The sequence below is a fragment of the Pagrus pagrus genome, assembly GCF_965226575.1.
Source record: "Pagrus pagrus genome assembly, chromosome: 12".
Classification (NCBI taxonomy): Eukaryota; Metazoa; Chordata; class Actinopteri; order Spariformes; family Sparidae; genus Pagrus; species Pagrus pagrus.
Window position 1 is genome coordinate 28356804 of NC_140196.1, and position 8965 is coordinate 28365768.

Below are 8965 nucleotides of genomic sequence, written 5' to 3' on the forward strand. Positions count from 1 at the left end.
GGTGTGTGCGTTCCAAACCTGTGCAGTGTCATCCAACTCATCCTGTTAAAAAGGATGTACAAATACTTTTAGGAAAAACTGTACATACATATCAACTTAAATGGAGCACTAAATTACAGCATTCACCCTCCTCTCTCCCCCCTTCCTCTCTGCTCCGCCCCCTTTCTCTCCCTGCCTCCCTCTTTCTCTTCTCTCCCCCCCTTTCTCTCCCCTTCCTCCCTCTCTGTATCTCTCTTCCTCCGTTCCTTCTGTTCCTACCCCTCCTCTCTTATACACATAATAATAATAATAATAATAATAATAATAATAATAACTTTATTTTTAAAGCACTTTTCATACATTAAAAATGTAGCACAAAGTGCTTTACATGTTTTAAAAACAACCCTCATCCCGCCCTACCCCACCCAAGGCCCCAACCCCAGCACATATAAACGTACACACACACACACACACACACACACACAAATAAAATTGATCTTAAAAACATGTGGCTGAACACAGAGGAGCCAAGTCAGGAAGCGCTGTCACAGGAGGCCGTCTGCACCAGGGGCCGCCCACAGCCCAGGCCAGGACACCTCCACTCGGGCGCCCACCCAGCTACAGGCCAGCAAGGGCCCCACAGCAGCGCGGCTAAGCACTGCCATAGGCCCCCGACCAAGCCCAGATGATTTTCGCCACGAGACAGAGACATCCCAGACACGGCCGAAAGCAGCCCCCAGCGCAGCCAGCCCCCACCGAGGAAACACTGGAGATATTGAATAAGAGCATAAAAGAACTAGAGACAATAAAAACATAAAACATCAAACATAAAACTACCTAAAAACTACATAAAACTCTATGGAATAAGAAAGTTAAATAAATAAAACACTAAAAGTAGCTCAAATCAGCTCTGCTATAAGAATAAATAAGTAAGTAAACAGTAAAAGTAACTAAATAAATAAATAAATAAAAGTAAATAAATAGCGAGGACTAAAATATAAATTGGCTAAGAGAATAAAACATTAGTTAAAAGCCAGGTTAAATAGGTGGGTCTTGAGCCTGCTTTTAAAAATATTAACATTCTCTGCGGCCCTCAGGTCCTCCGGCAGGCTATTCCACAGACGGGGGCCGTAGTGCTGGAAAGCTGCCTCACCGTACGTTCGTGTTCTAGCTTTAGAGATTATCAAAAGGCCAGTGCCGGAGGATCTCAGGGTCCGCGAGGGTTCATATGGTAAAAGCAGTTCTGAAAGATAAGAAGGTCCCAAACCCCTAAGACATTTAAAAACCATCAAAAGGACCTTAAAATCGATCCTAAAACACACAGGGAGCCAATGCAGTGATTTTAAAACCGGTGTAATATGAGCCCGCCTTCTGGTCTTCGTCAGAACACGTGCTGCTGAGTTCTGTAAAAGTTGTAGACTTAAGATGTTTCTTTTTGGAAGACCAGAAAGCAGGGCATTACAGTAGTCAATACGGCTGGAAATAAAAGCATGCATTAGCGTCTCTGTGTTAGCACGGGAGAGAAGGGGGCGGACTCTGGCTAAGTTTTTTAAATGATAAAATCCTGTTTTTGTAACCTGTTTAATGTGTGGAATAAAATTGAGCTCAGAGTCGAAGATGACGCCCAGATTCTTTACCTGATTGGATGGAGTTAAAGATATTGTTTGCAGTTTTGATAAAAGTTTCTCTCCCTGGGCCTTAGGATCGATAATTAAAACCTCAGTCTTGCTCTGGTTGAGCTGTAAAAAATGTTCTGCCATCCAGGATTTGATGTCTAAGATACATTTAAAAAGGGCATCAATAGGCCCTGTGTCATCAGGAGACATAGATATGTACAGTTGTGTGTCATCCGCATAGCTATGGAAATTGACACCATGCCTCCTGATGACATTTCCCAGTGGGAGCATGTATAGGTTAAAAAGTACGGGGCCTAAAATTGAGCCTTGGGGCACACCACATTTAATTTCATGTATCCTTGAGGAGCATGTGTCCAAATTTACCAGATAATTTCTATCCCTGAGATAAGAACTAAACCATTGAAGGGCAGTACCAGAGACACCAACAAGATGTTTTAGTCTGTTTAAAAGAATTGGGTGATCTACCGTATCAAAAGCAGCACTTAGGTCAAGAAGCACAAGGACTGTAAGTTTGTTTAAGTCCAAGTTGCACCTAAGATCATTGACGATCTTCAATAGTGCTGTCTCGGTACTGTGGTTTGTTCTAAATCCAGATTGGAATTTCTCAAAGATAGAACGACTATTTAAAAAATCATTCAACTGAATAAAAACAAGTTTTTCTAAAATTTTGCTTAAAAATGGTAAGTTGGACACTGGTCTGTAGTTATTAAGAACATCCGGGTCCAAATTGTTTTTCTTCAGAAGCGGCCTCACTACTGCCGTTTTAAGGGCAGCAGGGAAAGTGCCCGTCTGAAGGGAACAATTCACAATATTCAAGAGCTCAACTTCAAAGGATCCATAAAACGTTTTAAAAAGTGATGTTGGAATTGGGTCTAAAAGGCAGGTTGTTGGTTTTACTTGGGAGAAAACTCTACCAAGCATCTCAGCTTCAACCAGAACAAAACTGTCCAGTGTTTCCTCGGGTAAAAGCAAGCTTTCTAATGTATTAAGAACAGTATTTTGACTCGATAAAATAGAAGATCTTATAAAATCAGTTTTACCCCTGAAGTGGTCTGCAAAGTCCTCGCAAAGGGAGTCTGTAGGAGTGTGTTGATGTCTGTTAAAAACAGGGTTGATTAACAGATCAATAGTATTAAAGAGTATTTTTGGATTATTTTTATGATTATTGATTATGCTGGTAAAATAGGAATTTCTTGCATGCCTGAGAGCGTTATTATAGTTTTTTAATTGTTCACAGTACAGTTCATAATTAACTGTTAATTTGTTTTTTCTCCATTTCCGTTCTGCTACCCTGCAATTTATTTTCAGTTTTTTGATCTCTTCATTTCTCCACGGGGCTGTGCGCTTAGGCAGTATCTTTTTTGTAGATAGTGGAGCTACGAGATCAAGTGTAGATTTGAGATTTGACATAAAATGTTCAACGATAAAATCACAGGATGCAGGTAGAGTAGCTGGAGAATGTTTACCAAAATTGTCAATAAAATTTGCAGCCACTTCAGGGGTAATATAGCGTTTCCTGACAGTTCTCACTGAAGTCTCCCGCTGAATAAAACTGGTGACATTAAAAAACACACAGTGATGGTCCGACACAGCCAAATCAACAACAGAGGACACAGTAGCTGACAAGCCATAGCTAAGAACTAAATCCAGAGTGTGTCCTCTGTTGTGAGTCAGCTGAGTAACATGTTGTGTGAAGTCCAAGTAACTTAGTAGATTTAAAAATTCTTTTGCCAAGGAGTCGGATGGATTATCAATATGCAGATTAAAATCACCAGATATAATGATAAAATTGTGGCATGAATTATAGATAAAAATTCAGAAAATTCACTGATAAAAGCAGCATCATGCTTTGGTGGTCTGTAGACAGTGATGCACAGAATTGAGGGACTGTTAAAAACAACTGCATGATGCTCAAAGGTGGTGTACTGATCAAAAGGGATTTCTTTAGTCTGTAATGAGTTATTAGTTATAGATGCAGTACCACCACCTTTCCTACCACTTCTTAAAGAAAATGAGAAGTTAAAATTAGGTGGGGAGGCCTCAGTGAGAATAATTGGCGCGTCTGTGCCCAGCCATGTTTCAGTTAAAAATAAACAGTCAACCTTGTTATCTAAAATCAGGTCATTGATAATAAACGATTTGTTCAAAAGGGAACGAACATTTAAAAGTGCCATATTGATGGTGACAGGTGACCTAGGGATACAGGTGGATTGGTGGATTGACATACACACGCACACACACATACACACACACACATATGAAAACACTATAATGCGTTAACTCACCTGAATGAGTCCCATGCAACAAAACTGAAGGAGGCCTTTGTCCAGAAACCCACCATCAAAGAACCCGTTGTCCCTGAGGTCTGCAAACAAGGATAACCAGAACTCCACACACTGGCTGCGAAGAAAACCCCACCAATATTCGATCCTTTGATTGGCTGTGCTGGCTCCCTCCAAGTAACTGTCAAGGGTGTCGTCTGGGTGAACGGGGACGAGGAAACGCTGAAAGCCTCTCACATAGCCATTTTCGGTTCCAAGATCGTCTCTCACAATTCTAGGGCAGCCCCCTAAACGCTGCACTGCTTCTATGTAATAACCTCCGATCAACTTTGGGTCACTACTTGTTGTGTAGGCATTAAGCCACATTATTTTTCTTGAATACCCATCAATACTTCCATTGACACAAATGCCATATGGCTTCAGTTTATCATAAGAGTCCAAGTGCCAGATGAAGTTCGGTCCTTTTGAGAAGTAGCTCCGTCGTCTGAGACGTCCTGCTTGCCTTAATGACACTCCTCTTGGATCCAGCTCCTTCAACACCAAGCGCACATTCTCTTTCCTCACTTGTAGTCCATATTCTCTGCATTTGCCGTACATCCAACGGTACCCGTGAAGCTGTCCAGAGTACTGCAGTTGGTTGCTAATGAATTCAACCAGGACCGCAAGGTCAGAGTACGCTTTGCGACGAAAGAGTCCCCTTGCGTTAACTAGTCTCTTCAGATGTCTCTCACTTATGAGAAAACCGTGTCTACTGCCAAGCACTGATTTAATGTCTTTATATGTGAGGCCAATCTCAAAATAAAATTCGATAAACCTCTCCCATGCGTGTGCGCGCTCCATTTCTGTATTTGTTTGGTTTGTTTTCGGTTTCCCTGACCCGGAAGTACATTGACCTAATTTAAAAAACTTTTGCGGGATCTCGAGATCCCGCAAAGGTTTTGCGAGATCTCGCAAAAGTACATCTTTTTTTTTTTTTTCACCCATCAAATTTTTTTTTCCACCATGTCCCTTACGGGGCTCCGTACAATCCAGTGGTGCAGAAAGTGTTCTGTAGCAGAGACGGCACCAGTCGAAAGTGGCTGACGTACTGTCAAGAGCGTCACATGCTGTATTGTTTCATCTGCATGGCATTCGGTAAGAGAACTGATAGCAGTGTGTTCATCAGTGGAATGTCAGATTGGAGGCATATACACCAACGCACAGAGGAGCATGAGAGAAGCAGTGCACACAGAAACTGTGCTGAAGCTTACCTCTTGAAATCCGCCAGTGCTGATATCAGCAGTGTGTTTGGTGGCAGTCAGATGTCGGCGCACAGAGAGCAGGTCAGAAAGAGACGGCAGGTTTTGGAGCGCATCATAGATGTCATCAAGGTTCTTGGGAAGAGGGGGCTTGCATACAGGAGGTCAGAAAATGAGGCAGCATATACCCTGGAAGACCACACAGTTGATCATGGTAATTTCTTGGAACTCATACTTCTACTGGGGAAGTATGATTTATGTTTAAAAGAGCACCTGGACAGCTGCATTGAGAACAGCAAAAAGTTGCATTTGTCTGGTGGCACAAGAGGCAGAGGCTCCCTTGTAACCTTACTTTCCAAAACCACAGTCAACTCAGTGATAGATGCAATTCACCATCTGATTCAAGAAAACATCTCCAGTGATATCAAGAAAGCAGGAATGTTTTCAGTTCAACTGGACACAACGCAGGACATCACCTCTCTGGATCAATGCTCTATAATTGTGAGGTATTTTACTGATGTTGTTCATGAGAGGCTTGTTGCAGTGCTGAAGTGCAGTTCATCCACTGGACAGGCCTTTGTCGACATGCTGTCTGAGGTTCTGGACAAAATGGGCCTCAGCAAGAGCATGTGCATTGGAAATGCGACTGATGGGGCATCAAACATGCAAGGCCAATATAAAGGATTCTTCTCACTGTTGTCTGCACAATCTCCAAACCAGGTGCATGTATGGTGCTACGCACATGTACTAAATCTGGTGGTTGCAAACACAACCCAGATTGTTATTGAGAGTGGGTCCCTGTTTGCACTCCTCAATGGCATTGCGGTATTCATCAAAGAGTCATATCAAAGGATGAATGTGTGGGAAGAGTCAGGCCGAAACAAAAGACGTAAACGCCTTGCTCCTATTGGCGAGACACGCTGGTGGGCCAAGCATGAGGCCCTGAAGAAGGTGTTTGGCTCCTTTGGAAAGCCGGAAGATGGGCTGTACGTTGATGTGCTGTTGACATTATCAGCTATACAGAAACAGGCAACAGTGAAACCATGTGTCCGTGTCATGGCCAGAGGATATGCAGAGTCATTGCTCAAGTATGAGACCATCTTGACGGCTCAACTCTTCCTCCGCATATTTGAACATACCTCTCCATTGTCTAAATATCTTCAGACGGCAGGATTGGACATACTCTCTGCTCACAGAATGGTGGCATCGACACAGGATACGCTGAAAAGCTTGGGAAGAGATTTTGAATCTGTAAAAAAAGCAGCAGACACCTTTGTCAACTGGACAAACAGAAATCCCAGAGAGAGACGACACAGACATTGGAGGCCACACTGCCACAAAAGAGGAGGAGGATGAAGAAAGTCTTGCCTGGAGAGATGTCTCAGGATGAGACCCTGGATGATGCAGAAAAATCCTATGAGGTGAATGTGCATAACCAGATCATGGACACAGCAATTGAAGCCATTCATAGGCGCTTTTTAGCACACAGTTATCTATATGCTGACTTGGCATGTCTGGATCCCAGAAACTTCCCTCAGCTCTGCACCAGTGCTCTTCCCCAGTCTGCCCTTCAAGACTTAAGCAAGTGCTTGCTAGGGATGTGCACGGTTACTCGGATACTCGGGTACCCGAGTAGACAATCTGCTAATCGGTTACGAATTATTAACCGGTTAACCTAGGATTATTTCATTGTCGGCGATGCCGGGTGTATAGTCGCTCTGTTTCTCGTCTATTTCAGCCTTTACACCGACCCCACCGGTGTGTTTGTAACGTTAGCTTACCCAGAAGCCGAGCAGTCAAGCCTGTCCAATAGGGACCCGTGTGCCGTCACATGACGGGCTAAAATCCAATGGGAAAACATGATCTGCCAAAGATCGTTTATTTACATCAAGATGGTTGCTCTGTTGCCGTGTGTGATCACTACTATCAGGAAATCTCCCGTAAATCCTAATAAATAATGCGTAAATTAACATGTATGCAATATTTCGGGGTCCGCCTGCTATTCCGACATGTCTCTCTTTAGACATGCCGCTATTCCGACAAGTCTCCGACAATGGCAAAAAACAATGTCGAAATAGTGGGACGCTTGAAAAATAACTTTAATGCCGCTATTCCGACAATTACAGGTCACTGTCTAAATAGCGGCATGTCGGAATAGCAGCATGTAACCGCATTTGTAACCTTAAACTGGCTTACAACCACTCAACGAGTTCGATGCGAAACCACTTAAGGTTCAAGAAACACGAAAGCATAAGCACTGCTAATTACTGAAAAAAAGAGAAAAAAAAATCCCGGGGTATAAATGCGCTCTGTCCAGAGGGGAAACTTTTTTTTTTCCCAGTCATAAACTCATATGTGCATCTTAAACTCCAATCTACTCTTATTAACCACCTGATATTTTGTCTGACGACGCTGTGTGTCAGCAATGCGCTGTCTGATGGACAGAGCGCATTTATGAGTCATATATTTTATTACTCGGTTACTCGATTAGGACCAGGTTCGGGTACTCGGTTAGAAAATTACTCGAAATGCCCATCCCTAGTGCTTGCAAGGATTTGACAGCAGGGCAACCAAGGAAAATATGCAGGCTGAGTTGAAAAGCTTTGCACTCCAGTGGAACAGGCTGAAGGCATCCCCATTGACAGAGTACAAGGCAAGAACAGTAGTTGATCGATCAGGTGATGAGGAGGACAACACAGAGGAGGTTGAGATAACTCCCATAAGCTGTTGCTCCTGCAAAGAATGCCCTCTGTGCTGCTTCCAGATACTTCGCCGTTTCAACATGCTAACAGATGCATACCCTGTCCTAGGCCTTGCTTATAAATACCTGCTTACATTGTCCCTCACGCAGGTGGCTTGTGAGCGCACATTTTCAATCCTGAAGTTTATTAAAAACAGACTCAGAAGCACCCTGTCATCTGACAAATTCAAGGCATTTATGTTGATGGCCACAGAGAAAGACACTCTCATGGCCTTGGACTCTGACTCGGTGATAGACAGACTTGCAGAGAAGAGTGAGCTGCTTAAAAAGCTGCTCCACTGATAAGGCGAGAAATATTTAATATTATTGTTATTATCACACATTGTCATTGTTAATCATTTATAATCATTATGGATATAGTAATTTATTATTTGACATTTTAATTATTCTTTTCAGAAGTTTTATTGTGCTTATGTGTTGATCCTTAATGGTGTGATCATGTACACTAAATTATCAATTATTCTCCATTACAGGTTGTTCTGAAATATTTGCGGAGTCGTTCTCCCTCTGTTCTATATGTGGACCTGTTCTCTCATTTGGGACCACTGTTAGAATTTGGTAAGTTTATCATGTATTTTTTAATGTTGTATAAATTCATAATTCATAAATAATTTTTAAAAAGTTTTAAAAAAAGACGCACATCCAAAAAGTTTTCAACTCTAGGTGCAGGACAGAGGAAAACATTTTCTTTATTTTTCAGACTTAATGTATCCATGTCCCTCTCAGGTTGACCACTTGACATGTGAGAGTCTGAGGAGTTGTTCCCCCTCCGTCCATGTTGGAGGACTTGCTCTCTCTCTGCCTCCACTCTCTGCCTTTACTGCCCCGGTCATAGCACAAGCTAACTATAGGAAGAAGGAAACTTACCATGAGGATTTGTGTAGGATCTTCATAAGATGCCACCAAAACTGGAGGCTGAACTGAAGGTCTGGCCCCCAAAACTACATGCATGTCTTCATAGAAGATCCACGTGGCTGCTGTGACTTCCCCACTGTCAGTCCCTGACCCTGTATTTGGAGTTTTGAGGTCCTGCATAAATAAGACACAGACACACACACAGACACACAC